General features: G+C 36.7%; 1 protein-coding gene across 5 annotated transcripts in view; it reads left to right on the top strand.

Annotated features, from left to right (window-relative positions):
- The window catches only part of LOC147369947 (uncharacterized), a 779,924-nt gene that overhangs the window by 524,270 nt on the left and 230,776 nt on the right, over window positions 1-24,878 (top strand). The gene's annotated exons all lie outside the window — the stretch shown is intronic.

Genomic DNA, 24,878 nt, shown 5'->3' with positions numbered 1-24,878 from the left:
GAATTAAGTTTGAATGAGCAGCAAAATATTTCTTCTAGTAGCATTAATAGGAAAAGATAACTCTGTACATGATTTTGTCCCTATTCACTACCACTAATAATAGACATACAATATTTGAATTTGATTTCTAATAGCAGACATTGGATTATATGGATGGAGTAAATTATCGGAAGATTCAAAAAAATTGTAAACAATGCAGTATTAAAAATATGCTCTCCTGTAACCATGATAAAATCTTTTTAAGGCCAGTTAAATAATAGTTCTTGTATTTATCAGACTTTGGACTTTTTTTTTAACTATCCTAGAGGAAGAAAAAGACAATAGCATAGTTTTCTGGAAGAACTGATTTCCTCCCCAGCTCTTTAAACACTGAGCTAAGTACATGAGTTAGTGAAGTGAAATAAGTTGCTTTCAACAGTTGTTAATATATCATTAATAATCATACATGCAATAAATAACAACACATGAGTTATTTCCTAAGAGATATATGACTGCAAATTGCAGTAACAAATCACAGCGTGTGTAAAGAATGCTCATTACTCTAGTGTGTACAGAAGCTGTTTTAACAACTGTATTCTTTATGGTGAAGCTCACCCTAATTAGCCTTGCAGATTCCTTAGGGAATGTGTGCAGAATGTTTGACATTGTGATGCTGGAGCGAAAGTGGCGGGGGGAGGATATCATTTCTGCACCAAGAAAGCTCGAGGCCGCAAGCCTGGCTTTCTGTTCAGTCACTTGTTTTAATGTATGCATTGTGGTGAAAGTAAATAGCCTTTTCAAACAAGTGGATAATAAGGGTGTTTGGAATTAAATGACTAATTAAATCAATATTAAACATGAAAGCTAGACGGCAATGTGGACTAACATTTCCCCCCCCCTCTGTGGTGCTCCCTCCAATACAAAGGTGCATAAACCAACTAGATGTCTGAAGTGCTTGAACACCAAGATTTGTAGTCACAAATGTAAGAGGAGAACACTTCCTACTTTCCTTTGTAGTTGAAAGCTAAGTGGACTATATATATATATTTATTTATTTATAAGAAAAGAGAAAAAACAAGGTTGAGCACACAAAAAAGCAGCATGTTTTTTTTTTCTCCTTTCTATGAAACATTATATGTGGATTCTGCTGCTCTGTTAGCTTATAGCTTGTTACTAAATCAGACCTTTCCTGCAGTGAAAAAAATTGCATCTTTTCGTTGTAATCCTTGACAGCTTAAAGTTTAATGGAGGAAGGTGTTTTTTTTTTTGTTTTTTTTTTTAAGGTATATAATGGGTTGACACCATGGTAGGCTGCCGGGAGTGCACAAACTCAGAAATAGCATGAAATGCAATAAGAACAAGCTCTTGCTGATTTTTTTTTTTAATCATAATTTTCTATTCTTGTTAGTGAAAGCAAGTGAAGGAAACAGCTTTTTGTTTTCTTCAAGTCAGTGATTTGTCTCATCCCAATCGAATGATTCTCTTCTACCCTGGAAAAATTTCAAAGTGGGGATTTGTTCAGAAGGTAAGAGTAAGGTTATACAGCCATTAATAGGGAGAAAACAGATACCTGCCTAAAAGTTCAAGTAAAATATGAATTGCCAAACTGAGAACTCAGCAACAGGGATAGATTTTATATCTTTGGAAAGAATGGACTTGATAGACTTGTCCCAGGCTGACAGTATTGTCCTCCTTGACATCCAGAGGTCAGGCCTGGTTACATTTCAATTTACAGACTCCAGAATACTATCTGTAGATAACATGGGATGTTCAGGGATGTTCCTGAGGAGACTGCAGAGATTACACCTGTGGTGGACTTTAAAACAGTCTTGACAGTTGGCACCAAGATTCCTTTCAAAGAGATAATACTTTGGTTTATCTTGGTTTGGTTCCTCTTGGTTTAGGATAACTCTTTGATAAAGGCTCAGAATGTTTGGTTAGCTTCAGGTGATAGGTCAAACTTTAAGGGAATTTGTTGGCCTACAGATAAGCCAAATAAAAAGACTGGTAACTACTTTACATAATAATAAACAGGAACATTCAGTTCAGTTCAGTTCAGTCACTTAGTCCTGTCCGACTCTTTGCGACATGAATCACAGCACACCAGGCCTCCTTGTCCATCACCAATTCCCGGAGTTCACTCAAACTCACATCCATCAAGTTGGTGATGCCATCAAGCCATCTCATCCTCTGTCGTCCCCTTCTCCTCCTGCCCCCAATCCCTCCCAGCATCAGAGTCTTTTCCAATGAGTCAACTCTTCACATGAGGTAGCCAAAGTATTGGAGTTTCAGCTTTAGCATCAATCCTTCCAAAGAAGACCCAGGACTGATCTCCTTTAGAATGGACTGGTTGGATGTCCTTGCAGTCCAAGGGACTCTCAAGAGTCTTCTCCAACACCACAGTTCAAAAGCATCAATTCTTCAGCACTCAGCTTTCTTCACAGTCCAACTTTCACATCCATACATGACTACTGGAAAAACCATAGCCTTAACTAGATGGACCTTTGTTGGCAAAGTAATGTCTCTGCTTTTGAATATGCTATCTAAGTTGGTCATAACTTTTCTTCCAAGGAGTAAGTGTCTTTTAATTTCATGGCTGCAGTCACCATCTGCAGTGATTTTGGAGCCCCCCAAAACAAAGTCTGACACTGTTTCCGCTGTTTCCCCATCTATTTGCCATGAAGTGATGGGACCAGATACCATGATCTTAGTTTTCTGAATGTTGAGTTTTAAGCCAACTTTTTCACTCTCCTCTTTTACTTTCTTCAAGAGGATTTTCAGTTCCTCTTCACTTTCTGCCATAAGGGTGGTGTCATCTGCATATCTGAGGTTATTGATATTTCTCCTGGCAATCTTGATTCCAGCCTATGCTTCTTCCAGCCCAGTGTTTCTCATGATGTACTCTGCATAGAAGTTAAACAAATAGGAACATTAGGGACTGAGTAAAGGCAATGGAGGAAGGTGAGAAGAAAAGATAATTCAAAAATATAGCGTGGCACAAGTTTTTCTTCTTTTACGAGTATAATTCTTTTTCTTCTTTTACTGTGTACAGTTTAATTTTAATTTCTCTGAAAGACTACAATATAAAGCCTGTTTCACCACAGCATTCAGGAAAATTGGACATAGACACATAAAACAATAAGGAAGGGAGAAATGAATAGCTTCCTTGAATGAACCAATGTGGAACAAAGAGAAGAAATAATCCATAGACTTCATTGATAAAAACAGAGTATTAACAAGTGATAACCAGACAGAGTAATAGTTCTGGAAAGGAAGACTTGAGAAGGTAGATAAATATCTGGAGGTGAGCTGGAAGAAATTTGTTTTCAACAGGCTTACTTTATGCTTCCTTTGGAGAAAAGTATTTGCTTTTACCTGAGAGTCTTATTTTGATAATTCCATTATATTTTCCAAGACCCTTCTCAGGACTACATTAAGTTCAGTACAAGTGTGACACCCTATTGAGTGTCAAAATCTATAATCATGGAAATGCTAATAATGTTAATTAATTTCTTATATTAATTTTGAGAATAAAATGAAATGCTTATTCTCAGGTGAATGATTGCTCTCTAAACAACAGTTCGGTTTGTGCTCAAGCACTGACCTAAGCATATTTAAAACACTATTTATCTTAGGATTTTAAAAAATAAATTGAAAAAAGCAAATGGGGAAACCAAGGCTTATAATAAGAGGTAATCAGAACATATTGTAACTTTCTAATGCTATACTTACAGTATTTTCAAAGACTTTAATTTATTTCATCAAACTTAATTGAGAACTTACTGTGAACCAAAGAATATTCTAAATACATAGTGAGTACTCATGGTTCTAGACATTGACTACATAAAACTTAATTTTTCAAATTTAAACATGTTTCTGTTATCTCCTTTTAAAGTACATATGATAAAATCTGGATGGGTTAAAGTTGGAGTATAACTTTCCACATATTTTTAAAAATCAGGTAAATCAAGTAGATGTAAACCAAATCCTAAACTACACTGTGATTTAGAATTTAAGCTTTCCAGTGCTTACCTGTATCAGTGGATGCTGCACTCAGTATGTCAGCAAATTTGGAAAACTCAACAGTGGCTACAGGACTGGAAAAGGTCAGTTTTCATTCCAATCCCAAAGAAAGCCAATGCTGAAGAAGGTTCAAACTGTTTTAAAATTGCACTCATTCCACATGTTTAGAAGATTATACCAAAAATCCTTCAAGCTGGACTTCACCAATACTTGATCTGAGAACTTCCAGATGTACAAGCTGGATTTAGAAAAGGCAGTGGAACCAGAGTTCAAATTACTAACATTTGTTGAAACAAAGACAGAGCAAGGGAATTCCAGGAAAACATCTACTTTTGCTTTATTGACTATACTAAAGCCTTTGACTGTGTGGATCACAACAAACTGTGGAATATTCTTAAGGAGATGGGAGTTCCAGACCACCATCTTACCTGTCTCCTGAGAAGTCTCCTGTATGCAAGTCAAGAAGCAATAGTTAGAATCAGACATGGAGCAACAGAATGGCTCAAAAGTGGAAAAGAAGTTCCATAAGGCTGTATATTGTCACCCTGCTTATTTAACTTCTATGCAGAGTACATCATGTTAAATGCCAGGCTGGATATATCACAAGCTGGAATCAAGATTGCCAGGAAAAATATCAACAACCTCAGATATACAGATGATACCACTCTAATGGCAGAGAATGAAGAAGAAATAAAGAGCCTCTTCAGTTCAGTTCAGTTCAGTCACTCAGTCATGTTCAACTCTTTGCGACCCCATGGACTGCAGCACACCAGGCCTCCCTGTCCATCACCAACTCCCCAAGTTCACTCAAACTCACATCCATCGAGTTGGTGATGCCATCCAGCCATCTCATCCTCTGTCGTCCCCTTCTCCTCCTGCCCCCAATCCCTCCCAGCATCAGGGTCTTTTCCAATGAGTCAACTCTTCGCATCAGGTGGCCAAAGTACTGGAGCTTCAGCTTTAGAATCATTCCCTCCAAAGAACACCCAGGGCTGATCTCCTTCAGAATGGACTGGTTGAATCTCCTTGTAGTCCAAGGGACTCTCAGGAGTCTTCTCCAACACCACAGTTCAAAAGCATCAATTCTTCGGCACTCAGCTTTCTTCACAGTCCAACTCTCACATCCATACATGACCACTGGAAAAACTGTAGCCTTGACTAGACGAACCTTTGTTGGCAAAGTAATGTCTCTGCAAAGAGCCTCTTAATGAGGGTGGAAGAGGAGAGTGAAAAAGCTGGCTTAAAACAACATTTCAAAAACTAAGATCATGACATCTGTTTCTATCACTTCATCGCAAATAGAAAGGGGAAAAGTGAAAGAAGTGACAGATTTCTTTTCTTGGTCTCCAAAATCACTGTGGACAGTGACTACAGCCATGAAATTAACAGATGCTTTCTCCTTGGAAGGAAAGCTCTGATAAACCTAGATCGAGAGCATATAAAAAGCAGAGACATTACTTTTCTAACAAAGGTTTATGGAGACAAAGCTACGATTTTTCCATTAGTCATGTATGGATGTGAATTTTGGACCATACATGACTAATGGAAAGTTCCAAAGAATTGATGCTTTCAAACTGTGGTGCTTAAGACTCTTGAGAATCCTTGGACTGCAAGGAGTTCAAACCAGTCATTCCTAAAGGAGTTCAACCCATGAATATTCATTGGAAGGACTGATGCTGAAGATGAAGTTCCAAATACTTTGGCCACCTGATGTGAAGAGCTGACTCATTGGAAAAGACCCTGATGCTGGGAAGGATTGAAGACAAAAGGAGAAGGGGGCAGCAGAGGATGAGTTCGTTAGATAACATCACTGACTTAATGGATATGAATTTGAGCAAACTTCAGGAGATAGTGAAAGACAGGGAAGCCTGGCATGCTGCAGTCGATGGGGTTGCAAAGAGTCAGACATGTCTTAGTGACTGAACAACAACAAAATAACTTAATTAAAATAAAATAGAACACTTAAGCCACTATTATAGAGAATGTCTAGGTGCCAGTGATTATGCTAAGCATATTGGGTGAATAATCATATTCAATCTTCTAAACCACCCCTGGAGGCAAGGATATTATTATTCTTATTTTATGGATTTCAAACTCTAAACTGTGATAAGGAAATTGAAAGAGACCAGTTTATACCTATAACATACGCCTCAATTGATGCACTGGTATAAATCCATATGTGTGCATCGAATAGGGTCTATTAATATATTAACAAATAAATAATTGTTCCAGAAAAAAGGATGCAGTTCAAGATAGTGATAACACTACCAGTGATTTATTGAGCAGTGGCTCTACCTAGTGAGCTAGGTAGGTTACAGATATGATCTCTGTACTGCTAAATTAGACTTGAGTACTGTTATCTGATCTGCATTATAACCATAAAGCAGTAATATAACCATAAAGCTGTTTTTCAGGGGGAATGAACAAATAGGACATGGACTATTATGATGTGTGAATTCTAAATAGCCTTCTTCTTGGTACTATTTTAATCAAGTCTTCAGTATGTCCATTTTGAGGGCAAAAACATAAAAATAACCAGAATAGATATAGAGTAACCAGAGATAGTTTTGAGAGGAAGAACAAAGTGATTAAAATGGCAGAAAATATTTCCTATGAGAAAAAGCTGAACTATAAGTCAGAATTAACATGTCTTAGTGCTGTTTTTCGGAGAAGCAATGGCACCCCACTCCAGTACTCTTGCCTGGAAAATCCCATGGGTGGAGGAGCCTTGTGGGCTGCAGTCCATGGGGTCGCTAAGAGTCGGACATGACTGAGCGACTTCACTTTCCCTTTTCACTTTCATGCATTGGGGAAATGGCAACCCAGTCCGTGTTCTTGCCTGGAGAATCCCAGGGACGGGGGAGCCTGGTGGGCTGCCGTCTATGGGGTCGCACAAAGTCGGACACGACTGAAGCGATGCAGCAGCAGCAGCAGTGCTGTTTTTATTACTTGTTGACTGTGTGACTTTGGGGCACATTAACTATCTTTTGGATCTCAGTTTCACGTTTATAAAATAAGGGTACTGTCAGAAGTTTCATAGAGTAAATGTAAAATTTAATGAAAGATGGGTATTACCTTAAGCATTACTGAGGTGGGAAGGGAATGTTTTTTGCTAAGGGAGTGATGTGTAGAAAGAGATCAGAGGAAAGGGCAGTCATGGAACATTAGGAAACTTAAAGTACATAATTTGTTATGTCAGCAGTGAGTGGTGAAAGCTGAGCATTTGTGAGACGTGAAGATGAAAAGTTAGCCCTTACAAAATTAAGAGAAGCTATTTGTATTAGTGGTTAAGAGCATAGACTCAGCAACAGGACTATCTGGACTCAAATCCCCCTCTACTGTTTCTTTATTGAATAATATGGGGTAAGTTATGTCTCTCAATTCATTTTGATAGAGTAGCAACTCTGCATAATGAGTTATATATATCTGTTTATTAGTTGACTGGATTCATTTTTGCATAATAAGAGGATTGTTGTTGCTTTTTTCCCCTGAAAGCAATGGAGATTATCTACTAAAGGATTTTTAGCAGTGGAATGACATGATAAATTTGTCTTTAAAAAACATCTCTAGCAGTATGGAAGTCAATGAGAAAAATATATGCATAAAACTATTTTATTTCTCTGGGTTTGTGTGTGTCAGGATTACACTTTCTATTGAGTCATAGTGGAGAAAAATGAGAAAATGCAAAAGAAATAAAAGTTACTTTATATAGTCTTGTGGCAGAAACACCTCCCTCACTAATTTTTACCAATAAAAATAACTCACTTTGGAAGTTCCAAGGGATTTTCACATTCAGGGGGTAAAAGGGAAATCAACTAATGCTGTAGTCTAAATTAAATGAAAATTCATTATACAAATTATCCATGAATTTGAAACAGGTGTTCCTTTCCTACTTCAGGAGGTAAGAAATGAGAAAACTGCCACAAATTTGTTATTTATTTAAAGTGTTCTTAAAGTGAAGGAAAAGTTCATCCACAGTGCCTTATTTCTAAGTTTCCTTCTGAGGAAGTCTTCTTGAACAAAGAGAATTTACAGAATGTCAGAAAGAAAAAAAATAACCAAGAAAGAGATGTGTCATTTATAATATTTTCATCTGCCAATATGGTTGGCTAAGTAATCAGGGAATTGTGATGCTGGTGGCTCCAAAGGAAAATTGTGATTTATTAGTTGGCGCCACTCAAATAAAGGTGACTCTACTCTCTTTGTGACTTTGGAAATGCCCAATTCCATCCCTAAAAGGAATACAGGGATTAAAAATCCAGGACAGCTGCAGGAAGCCTTCTCTGAGGGCTCTCATTCTACTGCCTAAAAAAGAGAGCACGGAAAAAAAAAATATTTTACACGAATCTGTTGGCAAGACTCTGCCTTCATAAAACTCAGCTGTTTTTGCATTAACTGTAAGAACGCCCATGAGGTTTGAATAAAAGCAGACATTTCTCTTTTATACTGACCTCTCTTAGAAGACATCCAAGGGATCAACATGTTCTTAAAAATCTCAAACTGACCACTTATAATAACACAGTTTGAGATATGATTCTCTAAAAAAGGATCACTAGCTTATAACTTTCTTTCTTTCTTTTTCTTTTTTTTTCCAGCGTTTTACTTCTGTAAGCATGATGTTGCATGGTATTCCTGATGTTCTCATGATAGGGTGAAGAAAGGCTAATCTGAGTAGAAGCATTGCATGAAAGTGAAACATACTAAAAGTATAAGTCTGACTGAAATAAATAATCCTGGACCCAGTAAATCACATTTGCAAAATCAAATTCAAGTAGTTTCTGCATAATTTGTACTTCCTACCCACACATCATGCTTCTTTAAATTTATATGCCTTCTAAGCCCATCCTATGTATTTTCCAGCAAAAGACAACCATGTCTTAGCTGTCTGCCGGGGAAAGTAAAACTTAAAAGGAATTAATAGAGTATTGGTGATTTGGTGTAGTTTCATATTGAAGCATGACACAGTTCGGATAGCACTTTGCCTTTAAATCAGCAACTTACTCTAATAATCTCCATGAGTAGGAACAAACAATATTGAAAAATTAGAAAGAATGGGTGCTTTGTTTTGAATCCACCATAACCAATACCTTTGGATGGGCTCTATGATAGATCCATCATATCCAAACTTCCAATTGATCATCAAATATGTGCTGAATGCACTGTTCCATAGATAGTGAGCATTTGACAAATGTCACAGAAGAGTAGCAGCAGAGTAGGCAAGTAGTTAAGACAAAGCATAAAGTTCAGAGTCCTATGTCACAGAAGAGTAGCAGCTGAGTAGGCAAGTAGTTAAGACAAAGCATAAAGTTCAGAGTCCTTAATGTGCTTTGAGGACTGTCTACGTAATTACTTAACTGTCTAGCATGCTGCTTTACTATCTAGCATCATGGATCCAGCATTCTGAGACAGCATCTTTTGGGGATATTCCCATTTTTCTTCCCTGCATTGCTTTCTCTTTATTCTCATTTTTAGTTACCTGGCATATTCATCCAGGGCATATTCCCATACTCCCAAACCCTAGGTTACATGGCTCTACTGTAGATTGTGACTATTTTGTCATTTCCTTATTATGATGTTTATTCCACAGTTAGAAATTTTCAAATTGCATAACTATTTCCCTCATGAGGCTATAACCCTGTGAACAACAGGAACATTAACTTTCTTGTTCACATTGTGTCAAAGGCTTTGGTCCTGTGCCTGGCACATAGTGAGTACCCTCACTATGTATAATTAATAGAAATATTTATTAATTGAAAAAAAGCTTGTATTTAAAGTGTAGGTAAGTTGATCAAGTGCTTTACAAATAAGAGATCCCTAATTAAACATTGCCTCATTTACTATGTCTGTAAGTCATTTGAGTTTTGGCCTCATTCCTAATATAATTGTTCAAAGAGACCAAGAGTAGAGAGACTCCATTTCTAAGTGAGTATCTCACTTGGACTATTTCAAAGAACCCTGAAGCAGCCACTGAGTCCATGATATATATTAACTTTGTTGTAAGATTCCCATGAGCAGTCAAACTACATTACAATATGATTGATTTATCATTACAAGTTACACCTGTTTCTCTGGTCAAATTGTGTTTACTGAAAGCTGTCATCGCAAGCAAATAATGAGATGATATTAAAATATAGGCCTTGTTTTTGAAGGCAATGGCAACTCACTCCAGTACTCTTGCCTGGAAAATCCCATGGACAGAGGAGCCTGGCAGGCTGCAGTCCATGGGGTCGCGAAGAGTCAGACATGACTGAGCGACTTCACTTTCACTTTTCACTTTCCACTTTCATGCATTGAAGAAGGAAACGGCAACCCACTCCAGTGTTCTTGCCTGGAGAATCCCAGGGATGGGGAAGCCTGGTGGACTGCTGTCTATGGGGTCGCACAGAGTCGGACACGACTGAAGTGACTTAGTAGCAGCAGCAGCAGCAAGTATTAGAGATATTTCTACCATGTACCTTTTATAGAGATCTCATTTAATGATGTTTCAAAATGTCCCTCAGAGAAACTAGTAAAACAGTTTGGTTTTCTAACGATGTATAGTCAGTTAAATCTGTTGACTCACATCATGAATCCTGTGTCATTCAGTAATCTCTCTGTATCTGGATGAAGTTGGGAAGCCATAACTTTAGACAAAAGCTTCTACTTTATTTTAATTTGAGGAATATGACCTTGTCTAGAACTACATAATTTTCAAAAGTACAAATATGGAAATGCTTTATTCTGATTTTCTGGAAGGAATAATGATTTTTTTTTAAAGCATGTGTGTGTGTGTTTTAAGTAGATGATAATGAATGTAAATCATTCTACAAAACAATGTGAGCTTATTTTCACATTTGTTTGGGATTAAACTGCATCCATAAACTGCTTCCACATGTATGCTAATTAACTCTGCAGCAGTACCAACTACTCTACTTTGAGGATTATAGACAAAAGCTTTATGAAATCCTACCTTTTTAGTTTAACATTTATCACCGTATTTCTAGTCACCAGGGCTCAGTTTTAAGTCTGTTTGAGGGTCTCTTTTGGCTCAGGGCATTGGTAACAGGATATAGAATCTTCCTCTTGTAGATAAAAAGATTGAACGCAAACCAGCCTGATCTAAACCCATAGTTATTATTATTATTTGATAGCTGTCAGTAGTGAAAATGAAATGAATTAATGGTTTTCTAGAAAATGATTCTTAAGACTAAAAAAAAAAAAAGCAAAAGTCATCTTTACACTGGGATTAATTGCTAGAAGCTTCAAGAGACCAGATATTAAGCAGGCATTTAATAACATCCATACCTCTTAGACTAGAAACTCTAAGTCACACATTAGCTATGCTACTAGCTATGGTTTCAGGAAGTTATTATGTGCCTAAGCCCTGTTTGGAAGAGCTTGTTTGTATTTGAGGCTTGTTATTCTAAGTTATAAGTAAGTAAAATGAAAGAAGAGCAAAATGTAAATGAACAATAGTGTTTTTTTTTCATGAATGTGTGTTTGTTGTGTGTGTGTGGGAGAGGAGAGGAATAAAGACCATATTTTAAATATAGGCACTATTTGTCATTACTAATTGGCAGAGAAATTGACTCTAATATTTACTATAAGAATCATCTTCCTTGCTCATTGTGTTAGTGCTTTATTTCATTTTATTTTGGATTAAGTATATAAGCAAAAATCTTAAGAATTGTAGGAGTATCTAGTTCTACCTTGATTGCAATACAGGTCAGATTGCTCAACATAGCAGTTCTTTCATAGTTTACATCATCATGGTATAGTTTTTGTAGTGATTTAGGTAATAATTGTAAGCAAATAATGCAAATGATACTAACTGATAGCTTTCAAGTTTCTCAGACTAAAGCAATACCACAGAATTTCCACCATTGTTTCATACTTTCATCCACACATTCATTCAGGAGGAAATTACTAAACATCAACTCCATACCAGATACATTGCTAGGCACTTATTTTACACAGACCTGCATAAATAAAGGAACCGGTTTACTTTATTTTACAGAGCTTTCAGCATAGTATATGTGTGCATGTGAGTGTGTATATTTAATTTAAAATTGTGAAAAAATTTTTGAAGGAAATTAAAAGGATCTATGAGAGGATTAAGAGAAATTTGCTTAATTTAGATTGAAGGCCAGAACAAGGCCTCTGAGCATGTACACTATTGAACTTGAATGTCTCACTGTGTTAATGTTGTTTACTTGGCTTCACTGATATTTAAGCAGTAATAGAGAAGAATGTTTTAGCTCAAATATGCACATTCAGAATAGCTTTTGGGTGTCTCTTGCTGTAGTATATTGTTGACTGGCTCCCGAAACGATTGATTCAGAATACTATGGGAGTGGAAAAAAGTGAGGTAGACAAGTTATCTAGAGTGACCAGCACCTTGTGTTACCCTCCCTTCCTCAGTTCAGTTTAGTTCAGTCGCTCAGTCGTGTCCGACTCTCTGCGACCCCATGAATCGCAGCACGCCAGGCCTCCCTGTCCATCACCAACTCCCAGAGTTCACTCAGACTCATGTCCATTGAGTCAGTGATGCCATCCAGCCATCTCATCCGCTGTCCTCCCCTTCTCCTCCTGCCCCCAATCCCTCCCAGCATCAGAGTCTTTTCCAATGAGTCAACTCTTCGCATGAGGTGGCCAAAGTACTGGAGTTTCAGCTTTAGCATCATTCCTTCCAAAGAAATCCCAGGGCTGATCTCCTTCAGAATGGACTGGTTGGATCTCCTTGCAGTCCAAGGGACTCTCAACAGTCTTCTCCAACACCACAGTTCAAAAGCATCAATTCTTCGGTGCTCAGCTTTCTTCACAGCCAACTCCCTTCCTCAAACATTCCCTACACACACACTCTGATTAGCTTTCTCATAGTTGCTGGAAACGTGGAGATATTGTTAAATATATAATTCCAAAGTTAACCTTACTTGGAACAGGGTATAATTTAAAAATAGAATTTAACCTCCAAATATATACTTCAGACTTGTGTTTTTTTTTTTTTTAATTGTTGTTAATGAGAATATCAGGTTAAAATTGGCCCAATTAATACTCTGTTACAATTCACAATTCCTTACATTATTATTTTTTTGGTCTACAGAAATATTACACATGAAAATATTACATTGTGTCAATTACACATTTTGATGACAAAAGTAAATTGGAATACTGAACATTTGTGACTTTAATAACCTAGGAAAAGAACAAATCTTCTTTTATCTCAGCTACTTTTACATTTTAAACACATTTCCTCTTCTGGTGTGAAAAGAATCTTCCAAAATTACTGTTCCATCTCTGTGTTGTACATGATCATAAAGTGAGTAAGTATCACACTGTTGTGCTTAATAACTATTTTGGATTGAATAGATGCAGGGCTATTGAGCCAAGTTTCAGTCCTTGTGAATTTCTCCACTTTATAAAATAATATACACCTACAGAAGTAATATGATGAAGGAAGAAACTCAGGGTTGCAATAGTTATCTTCTACATGAGAAAGAAAAGATACCTTATCAGCTCATAAAGATCCACTGAAATAGGTTGGAAAGGATCTGAAGCTGCTGACAAAACCACAACACTGGGCCCAATTAACAATACCCATTTTTAATTAACAGTTGCTGACTCTCTGCCATTGAAATATTCACGCTCTAGGTGTGAAATGGCAACCCCCATTTGTCATATCTGTCAAAATTAATTTTGAAACCCTATGTTCTTCCTTCCACAGGATAAAAGTGAATAACTAGAATACGCTTCCTACCTGCCAAAGTTCAGTTCCAGGACAAAGACTAGGTAAACAGCACCCAGAAAACAGGTTGGGTCAGCATTAGTAATATAATTCATATAAACTGTTTTCATAGCATTTATGATGCTAACTATAGCAGTATGTATCCCATATTTTGAGATCAGGTATAAATGGCATTTTAAAGTTCTTATCTATAATTCTTTTTTTACTTTATCATTCAAAAAATATATTAAACATATAACAGGTTAGATACTAACCTAGATATGTCTTTCAATCCTGAGGCCACGAATATGCATAAGACGATGCATTTTAGAGCTTGTCCCAATCTGATAAAGATGGAAAAGTTGCCAAATTTCTCTATATGTGAATATTAGGAATGAAATTATAATGTCTTTACAAAGATGTAGAAGTGTACCACCATCAAGGATAGCAGGGTTGGGAGGGAAGTTAAAATAAGACTAAAGAGCAAGCAAGCTTCCTAAATCTTGGTAAGACTTCTGTTTTGCAAATGACCATAAAATGTTCATTTGGATTCTATAATAGAATTAGAATTCACATCATTTGTAAGTATTTACTGAGTATTTACATTTTTTTTGGAAACAGCAATTGATACATCATGTTCTACTTATCTCATTTGATCCTTCCACTTATTTATGAAGTCAATAGTATTATTTTGATTATATAAAGGAAAAAACAATCTCAAAGACCTAATTGACCATCCTTAAATTGCAGAGTTGGTAGTACTAGAATGACTAATTAACACATCATTTTATGAATTCATTTATTGAGGGATCACTGTATACCCTGAGATATTGGTGATTGAAAGTATAGAGATGTAATAAAACAAATTCCCTGACCACAAAGCATGTGTTGCAGGCAGAGGTGAAGGGTATGCCTATAAGAAATTATAAAGAAGAGAAAATACCATGTGCACAACATACTATGTGCCAGGGGAGCACAGATAAGAGGGAATGCTAAATTCCTGCTATAGAGGTAGAGAAGTATTCAAGAGAAAATGACATTTTCTGATATATTTCGTGACTTTCTTTCCCAATTGTCTGCTTTCTTCGTCCATTCTGTGTAAAACATAGTTATCATTAGAAAAGAAAAAAGATCTAAAAACATTGAATTGTTCCAGGGCTCAAGAAGCTTATATTCTAATTAAAGAACAAAATACCACCCTTGAAGCAACAGAAGAGCAATAGAGTTTCCAAGGTTGTAATCATTGCCTAGATCTCCAGCTAAACAAAAGCAAGAATCAGCAGTGGAATGTGGAGGGGTTGTCTCAGTCCTCTACCACTGCGGAATTTACTGTGGCTAAAAGGAGAACTAAGCTGAGTGTATCAGGGGTAAAAGCAAAATGGAGGAGGTAAAATGCAACAAAAGGTACCTGGAAATTGCTGCTCTGTTTAAAGCCCTGTACTGTTTCATGTGTGCAGAAAGATGAACAAGATAAAATCCCTATAAGATTCAGTTCAGTTCAATCGCTCAGTCGTGTCCGACTCTTTGCGACCCCATGAATCACAGCATGCCAGGCCTCCCTGTCCATCACCAACTCCCGGAGTTCACTCAAACTCATGTTCATCGAGTCGGTGACGCCATCCAGCCATCTCATCCTCTGTCGTCCCCTTCTCCTCCTGCCCCCAACCCCTCCCAACATCAGGGTCTTTTCCAATGAGTCAACTCTTCACATGAGTGGCCAAAGTATTGGAGTTTCAGCTTTAGCATCAGTCCTTCCAATAAACACCCAGGACTGATCTCATTTAACTGAGATTAAACCCATTGTTATCCAGACTTGACACAGAAGCCCAGATATACTACTCATTCAGAAATTTGAGTTAAATGAAGAAGGCTTATATTCAGTCAGTTCAATTCAGTCGCTCAGTCATGTCCGACTCTTTGCGACCCCATGGACTACAGTATACCAGGCTTCTCTGTCCATCACCAACTCCCAGAGCTTGCTCAAACTCATGTCCATTGAATTGGTGATACCATCCAACCATCTCATCCTCTGTCATCCCCTTCTCCTCCTGCCTTCAATCTTTCCCAGCATCAGGGTCTTTTCCAATGAGTCAGTTCTTCGCATCAGGTGGCCAAAGGTTTGGAGCTTCAGCTTCAGCATCAGTCCTTCCAATGAATATTCAGGACTGATTTCCTTTAGGATTGACTGGTTTGATCTCCTTGCAGTCCAACGGACTCTCAAAAGTCTTCTCCAATACCACAGTTAAAAAACATCAATTCTTTGGTGCTCAGCTTTCTTCCTGGTCTAACTCCCACATCCATATATGACTACTGAGAAAACAATAGCTTTGACCAGATGGATCTTTTTTGGTAAAGTAATGTCTCTGCTTTTTAATATGCTATCTAGCTTTTCTTCCAAGGAGCAAGTGTCTTTTAATTTCATGGCTGTAGTCACCATCTGCAGTGATTTTGGATTCCAAGACTTTATAAATCTTCTCCATCTTTGGCTGCAAAGAATATAAGCAATCTGATTTCAGTATTGACCATCTGCTGATGTCCATGTGTTGAGTCGTCTCTTGTGTTGTTGGAAGTGGATGATTGTTACGACCAATACGTTCTCTTGTGAAAACTGTTAACCTTTGCCCAGCTTCATTTTGTACTCCAAGACCAAACTTGCATGTTACTCCAGGTATCTCTTGACTTACTACTTTTGCATTCCAGTCCCCTGTGATGAAAATTACCTTGTTTTTGGTGTTTTAGAAGGTATTGTAAGTCATCAAAGCTCCATTCAACTTCAGCTTCTGCGGCATTAGTGTTTGGGGCATGGACTTGAGTTACTGTGATATTGAATGGTTTGCCTTGCAAACGACCAGAAATCATTCTGTTGTTTTTGAGATTGCACCCAAGTGCTGCATTTTGGACTCTTGTTGACTGTGAGGGCTACTCCATTTCTTCTAAGGGATTCTTGACCACAGTAGTAGATATCATGGTCACCTGAATTAAGTTCATCCATACCAGTCTATTTTAGTTCACTGATTCCTAAAATGTGGATAGTCACTCTTACAATCTCCTGTTTGACCACTTCTCATTTACCTTGACATTCCAGGTTCCTATGCAATGTTGTTCTTTATAGCATCAGACTTTACTTCCTTCACCAGTCACATCCACAACTAGGTGTTGTTTTGCTTTGGCTCAGCCTCTTCATTCTTTCTGAGGCTATTTCTCCACTCTTCTCTAGTAGCATATTGGACACTTACCTAATAATGATTACCAATAACTCTTTTTTCTTCATTTTATGTGATGTTAAAATGTTAGTAAATATGGGTAGACAAAAAGAGAAAAATACTACATTTTCATTGTAAATGGAATACGCACACACAAACACACATTTGTGGGATTATATTGAATAAGATTTCATGCAAATATTTTCACTTTAAAGGCCATTAGTATCATCTAGGGTTTTATTTTTAGTGGCTACTTATTATTCACTATGCTTCCCTGGTGGCTCAGCAGTAAAGAATCTCTCTGCCAATGCAGGAGACCCAGTTTTGATCCTGGTTGGGAAGATCCCTTGGAGAAGGAAATGGCTACCCACTCCAGTATTCTTGCCTGGGAAATCCCATGGACAGAGGTGCCTGTCAGGCTACAGTCCATGGGATCTCAGTGGATCCCATGACTTGGACATAACTTAGCAACTAAACAACAATAATAACAATTATTCCCAATATCTTTGTACCACACATTTAATCAGGCAGTCATTTTGAGAAATTCCAGTTTTTCCCTATTATAAACAGTACTTATTCTCATAGGTAAATCTATCATAGGTTTATGACTGTTTCCTATTCTCAGACTTCTGAAAATGCAGCTATTAGATAAATGAACAGTAAATATTTTAACACTTTTGATATGTGATCCATTTTCATTTTAGAAATATACTGATTTACACCCCCTTTGGTATTGAGAAGTCTTATTTTTTCAAAATTGAGTTTCAGTAAATGTTATTTCCAGCTATATGTGTGTGTGTGTGTGTGTTCCATTCTTTTAATTTACACTTATCAGTCATTGATGGTGTAGAAAGTTTTCCCTTATATTTACTCCTCCATTAATATCTGCTGTTCTTCCTTAGTCTGTGTACTTACTGGTGACTTTTCTGTGATTTGTGAGAAATATTTATATAGTAATTCTGTTGATTCATTGCCATCAGATATGCTACAATTATGAGAGGGCCTTTTACTCTGCATTTTTATATAGCTGGATCCAATAATCTTCTCCTTCATACTTTCTATTTAGGTGGTGTCATATATAAAATGTTTCCATTCAAATGTTTCCATTCAAATTACATAATTAACATCTCTGTTTATTCTCGTGTCTTTATTTAGATCTTTAGTTCAGCTAGAATTTTGATCTGTGGTGTGAAATAAAAATCAAATTTTATTTTTTACTACTGGTTAACAATTTTCCCAATGCTACTGAAATCTTTCTCCACTGATTTGACATACAATATTTATTATATCCTCAATTATTTAATATATTTTTATCTGTTTCTGATCTTTCTCATCTTTACCATTGATCTATTTCTGCTTTATTCTTTTATTTATTAAGTCTTTAAAGTAATTTTTACATATGCCATAATGTTACTTCTCAAGTATTTCACAGCTGGTCTCTCACATATATCCTCCAGAAAATCTTTGAACGATGTTGTCATATATGAAAAAACAAACTTTCTGATATTTTATGATTGTGTAAAATTCATAGATTCATCTGGGAAGAATTAGCATCTTCACTATTTTGCCTTTTTACCTAGGTACATATTTTCACTTGCCATTTATCCATATTTCTGTATTTCTTGGGTAATTAACAACTTTTTGTCCCAGAAGAACTTGTATTAGAGAAATCCTAGTGTACAATTATACAGGACTGCTAAAATATCCTGGAATGAATTACACAAAGGCTAATTCAGTCTTGGAAATGTTTACATCTTTTTATTTGAAGAGGAAAAAATTGACTGTTAAGATATTGCCAAGTTAAACACTATCTAGAGACATAGCATTGATGGTAATTAAATGTTTTTTACAACTTGTATTTTTTATCAGTCTCCTTCTTTTTTCTCTGAGTAAATGAAATTTGATGAAATATACGCTGTGAAATTTTCTTGTTAAACCATGAAACCTATTGGAAAAGCAAAAGTTCTGGAAATGAAAATCACATCTTATATATAGAAAAATATTACATAATATCAAAATGGTGAAGTTTAATGTTGGAATTAGATGTGCGCATGGGTGAACCACAAAACCCTAGCCACCATCAAGGCCAGCACTAAGTGTCAAAGTAACCAAATTAGGTGCTCATCATGTAGTTTAAAACAGGTCAAAAATGAGTGTTTAGACTAGCTCACAAGTGTTAGGAAAGGGTCCAGGAACCCTGAAATGAAGAATAGGCTGTGAATGTGAGTGCATGAAGAAGTTTCTATATGCAGCCCGTACTGCACTGGAAGTACTGATATCGGAAAACTTGTCCAATTTGGCCAGATTATACAGAGAAATCTCATGGAGGTTAAAAAAAATTATAATTTGGCAGGGTTTTTTTTTTTTTTTTTTCTGTAGAAGTTCCAAGCAGCAATAATTATTTTGTGCTTTTTTTGATAGTGACATATGAAGATATGACTATAGAGTTTTGAGTTTTTTTCTCTTTTAAAGGATGCATTTTTCTGAGCTATATCAAACTCACACCATATACTTTATGGCCAAAGTCATGCATAAGCAATGTAAAAAATGAATGAAAAATTATGCCCAAGACATGCAAAGAAGTAGGGAAGTATGACCCATCCAAAGATAAAGCAGAGTAGGTAATAGAAACTGCCTTTGAGAAGGCTTAGATGTTGGATTTAGCAGACTATAAGACAATGTCATAACTAGGTTCAAAGGATGAAGAAAATTATGCTTAAAGAATTAAAGATATGATGACAATTTGCTATGAAGTAGCGAATATCCATTAAAAGAAAATTATTTTTAAATGGTAAGGCTATAATTAAAACATACAATAACTGGAATGAAAAAAATAATGAGTAAAGGGATTCAGTAGTAGATTTTAGCTGACAACAGAAAGAATCAATGAACTTAAATATAGAATTGTACAGATTATGTAACATGAAGACAGAGGGGAATAAAAGAATAAAGAACAATAAACAGTCTTGGAGAAATGTGGGACACTATTGGGACTATTGGGACTTAGAGAAATGTGGGACTGATGTTGAAGTGAAACTCCAATACTTTGGCCACCTGACGTGAAAAGCTGAATCCTTTGAAAAGACCCTGATGCTGGGAAAGATCAAGCTCAGGAGGAGAAGGGGATGACAGGATAAGATGGTTGGATAGCATCACTGACTCAATGGACGTGTGTTTGGGTGGACTCTGGGAGTTGGTAATGGACAGGGAGGCCTGGTGTGCTGTGGTTCATGGGGTCACAAAGAGTCGAACATGACTGAGCGACTGAACTGAACTGAATAACATATTTATAATAATTTTAGAATCTATAACCTGCTGACTCCAATAACTGATTCATTTGTGAATCTACTTCTGTGTATTAATTTTTCTCTTCCTTTCATTTATTTTCATTTTTGACATTGTGTAGGGTTGCATAATTAAATGAACCAGAGAATTTGAAGCAAAAAATAATTTTCCTCAGAGAAAACACATCCCTTTCTCTGTCAGGTAGGTTGGTAGGGTGTGGAGTTGATTATTTTGATCCAAATAGGAATTTAGATGGAGTGTGTTTGGGTTGCAGCTGGAGTTTCAGTTTACCTTTGATTTCGATGTCTTCAGTTATATCTATCCTGAGTGATTACGGGCACCCTCTAGGGGAAGTTTAGGATTGAAGCACTATAGAGTATGGAGATTTCTCTCTGATTTATAGCCCAGTCCAAAGCATCCTATGCTGACCTACTAGAAGCAAAATTCTCTTGGGGTAGCACTGCCTGGTCAGAAGAATCAGCTCTGAGTTTGGGGATACAATAGTTTCCAATGCATCATGCCAGTCCGTGCAGCTATTAAAAACTGCCATATTTCTTGCTATCCCAGCAGAGTTCTGTTCATAGCTGGCCCATTTCTTGCCCATTTTTTCCCAGACATGGCTAATATTCACAGATAGAGAAGTAGCACTGGTATTTGCTCAAAAAACCCTTTATTATTCTCTAGAAAAGAAACTAGTTATTTTAGACTTATTTTTCTATAAAACTCCGTGAAATCTTAAATAAGCATGTACATTATACATATATGTTTGTATATGCTTTATATTTTTAAAAATTTGTTCTACTTGCTATGATGAGAATTATGATCACTTGTATTTCCTAAATGGATGTGGAACACCCAGTTCCTTAGCAGTGTTTATTTCATGGCTCAAAAAGTAATTGACATACTGTTGTTTTTAGTTATTACTAAAAGTATGTATTTTACAAGTTATGTTAGCCTCCACTGTAGTCAATAGAATGTCTTTGCCACAACAACAGCTATTGTTTGTAGAGCTCTCACCATAAAGTGGGTAATGTTCTAAGTGCTTTACATAGATTACCTAATTTAATCCCCACAACAATCCTGTGAGTTAGGTACTGTCATTAGCCCTATTATACACACAGGAAAACTGAGCCATGGAGAGTTTAGGTCGCCAGCCTGGTGGGCTGCCGTCTATGGGGTCGCACAGGCTTGGACACGACTGAAGCAACTTAGCAGCAGCAGCAGCGTGAGGCCATGCAGTTCGTAAATATTGGAGTCAGAATTCAAATTCAAGCCATCTTCCTCAGAGCCCAAGGTCTTAGTCATACTCTAAACACATTTGTTTTTATATAATACAAATCATTCTGTTCCATACTTCAGTCTTTTTCCATATATCTTTATTCTGCCAAGAATTACTTCTATTCCTTGTTTTCAAAAAACGTCTTTCTTTAGAATTTCAGCTTGGCTGCCACTTCCTTTAGAATCTTTAACCCCTAAATTAGAATTTATTACTCCTCATCTATTCTCTCTTTGCACTCTGTACATACACCTCCCTTAGCATTTAACTTATTGTATGTAATGTATTTATATGATGTGTCCCACCCATTAGTACATAAGATCCTTGAGAGCAGGAACTGGGTCTTATCCATAATTCTTTACCATACCTAATAACGCTTGGACCGCAAGGAGATCCAACCAGTCCATTCTAAAGAACATCAGCCCTGGGTGTTCTTTGGAAGGAATGATGCTAAAGCTGAAACTCCAGTACTTTGGCCACCTCATGCGAAGAGTTGACTCATTGGAAAAGACTCTGATGCTGGGAGGGATTGGGGGCAGGAGGAGAAGGGGACGACAGAGGATGAGATGGCTGGATGGCATCACCGATTCGATGGACATGGGTTTGAGTGAACTCCGGGAGTAGGTGATGGACAGGGAGGCCTGGCATGCTGCGATTCATGGGGTCGCAGAGTCGGACACCACTGAGCGACTGAACTGAACTGAACTGAATAATGCTTGACATGTAATGGTCACTGAATATATGTTTACAAAATTAATTTCAATCTCTATCTGTTCCTAAAATTGATTCTCCATAGGAATTTTAAAGGTTACAAGTCTCTGTGGTATATTGCACTTATCTTTCTCCAAAAGTTGAGACATAATAGGCCTCAAAATAAATGTTGTCATACATTTTAGAAGATCACCTTGGCTAAAGTTAAAATAGCAAGAAATGTGACTGTTTAAAACTATAAAATTATTCACTTTAATTTTGTCTGTTTCTAATAGTTAAAAGCAAAATTCAAGTCTCCCATTTCAAGTTAAACTACAATTCAGTCTTAACTAATAATACCTTTATGTGCCTGACACTTCAGGTGGAATGATTAAATTATGCACCTGTAGAAAGATCTCAGAAAGCAATGACAGGTATTACAAACCTACTATGCTCCTGGGTACTTACAAAAGTATTGTATTTAAAATTTAAGACTTTGATTTCAATTCACTGTTTCTCTTGTATATGACATTCTTCTTTTTTTTTTTTTTTATTCCCATATGGGTGTACATTTTCATTTCCTTAGTTTTGCTTTTTATTGAATTTGTACCATAGGATATTGTACTGTTTTGTTTTGTTAGATAGTTACTTTAAGGAAGAAAGTAGACATATACTACTATATCATTTCTCTTGCTCAAATGGAAGATGCCTTAAAGGTACATTTCCTTAAAAAAAAATTCAACAATGGACTGCATACAGAGAAATTAAGACAGAGCACAAAGTCTTTAAAGCCTCTCTTTCCATTCTTTGTATATAGAACATGATTTGCTGTGTTGAATGGGTTACAGATTTTTAGAGCTAAAGTCCTCTAATAGATATTTGGAATGAACAACCCCCCAAAACTCCTCATTTAGCTGTTGCAAAATTGTTTATGCCTGCCACCCTCTTGAATTCTTTGGGATGTACATAGCATCCAACTATAAGAAATGCTGAGACTGCTGCTCCTTAGAAGGAAGAAACAGAAGCGTTAATTTTGACCCTTTGGGGTCTATAATTTTAATTCAATAAATGACTCTCATGCCATTCTTTCATATTACTTTCTATTATTTCTTTCTAATCTAGATTCATTTTTTTTTTTGATGTCTAACAAGAAAGAACGTGGCCAAAAAGCATGTGAATATTATCTTCCTAAAACTGCTAGATGTGCTTTTTTTTTCATGGAACAGAAGAGATGTGGAACAATGATCTGCAAAACATTTCCTTGAATGAAGGTGTCCAGGATGGGGGGGAATATTTTTCCATGTTGGGGCAATACTATCACTCTGGTTCACAAGGGTTTTATGATAGTGTTTTATGCTAAGACAATATATTTCATCTTCTGAAAGGAATTGTTGCTTCAAGGAGACCGTCTTGTGTCTTGGATGTGAATGTAACAGAAAGGGATTTGGCTAATGGTGCGTTTCCTGTGCCAGTCAATGCTTCTCCTCTCCAGGGGCAGCAGGGACACCTGTTCTTATGGTTTGCCCAGAGTTTGAATCTGAAAATCATCCCCCCTCCCAAATCATGTTTAAAATCAGTGTGTTATAATCAATACTTCTCTTTTGGTCAGGCTTTATAGATAGAATATGGGACAAAGTAATTTTGTTTTCTCTTTTGCCACTGGTCATAGTTACATGTACTCCACGGTAAGTTTTGGTTCTCAATGAGTGAATAATTTAAAACAACAGGGAGAAGGCAGAGTCCAATTTCTCCTCAACCCCAACTAAAACCTCTTTATGTATATCTGAAAATTATATATAAAGGATAAATGAGAATAAAATTATGTGACTATGAGAGAGGTGTATGCTCATACCTCTATGTTTATGTATTTGTGCATCTATTTATTCATTTAATTAAAGATCACTAATCATTTATTGATTAAATTTGAGTTTAAAATATTATCTTACAAGCTGTGTGAACATAGGCAGACCTATTAACCTTCATGGAACTGAATTTTTTGTATAAAAATGGGGATGCTAATTTTCTTGGTGTATTTAAGGTTCTTCCTGCTGAAAGAATTCAGAGATGAAGCAGAGAGATTGAGAAAGTTAAGTGAAAGTTTGTTTAAGCAAGGATATGCTCTCAGGAGGGCAGGCAGACAGGTGATGAGCTGCTACCCTGGTTTTCTTTGGCAAGCTGGTTATGAGGAGCATGCAAATGAAGGGGAGGAATATTCATTGGGGAAGGAGGAGTTTCAGGGTCATCTTATTTCCTGATTTTCCATTCCAGCTCCATTTTCCAGAGGGGAGGAGGGATTTTTGACCTTACTGAGCTTTGATGAAAAGGGTCATGGTGCCGGCTTGGTTTATGATGGGTACCTAAGTGCAAGGCTAATATTATTGTAATAAGAGCATAATTAATGAGCAACAGGTTACATTCAGATGCAGGAGAGTCCTACCTTGTCCCACTTTTCTTTGTCTGCTACCTGGACACTTATCACCCAAAATGTGTGATTTCCTTCAGTCTGGAGGTTTCTACTTTTGTTTGTCTGCCTATGGACCCCTGCTTTTTACAAGATGTGTGATTTCCTGCCACCTGACCCCTGACCTCATTTCTCTACTCATACCTAGGTACCTGCCTGCTGTAACACTAAACTTGTCTGACATGGTTTATATAATATATAAAATAACTGGCATAATTTCTGGCACATTATCAGAACCCCCTATGTGGTAGTTATAAT

The sequence above is a fragment of the Bos grunniens genome, chromosome 7, assembly GCF_055505025.1.
Source record: "Bos grunniens cultivar Pamir isolate PY7600 chromosome 7, Bosgru_T2T1.0, whole genome shotgun sequence".
NCBI classification, from domain to species: domain Eukaryota; kingdom Metazoa; phylum Chordata; class Mammalia; order Artiodactyla; family Bovidae; genus Bos; species Bos grunniens.
The sequence above is the reverse complement of the archived record's forward strand: the minus strand, read 5'-3'. Positions and strand labels throughout refer to the sequence as shown.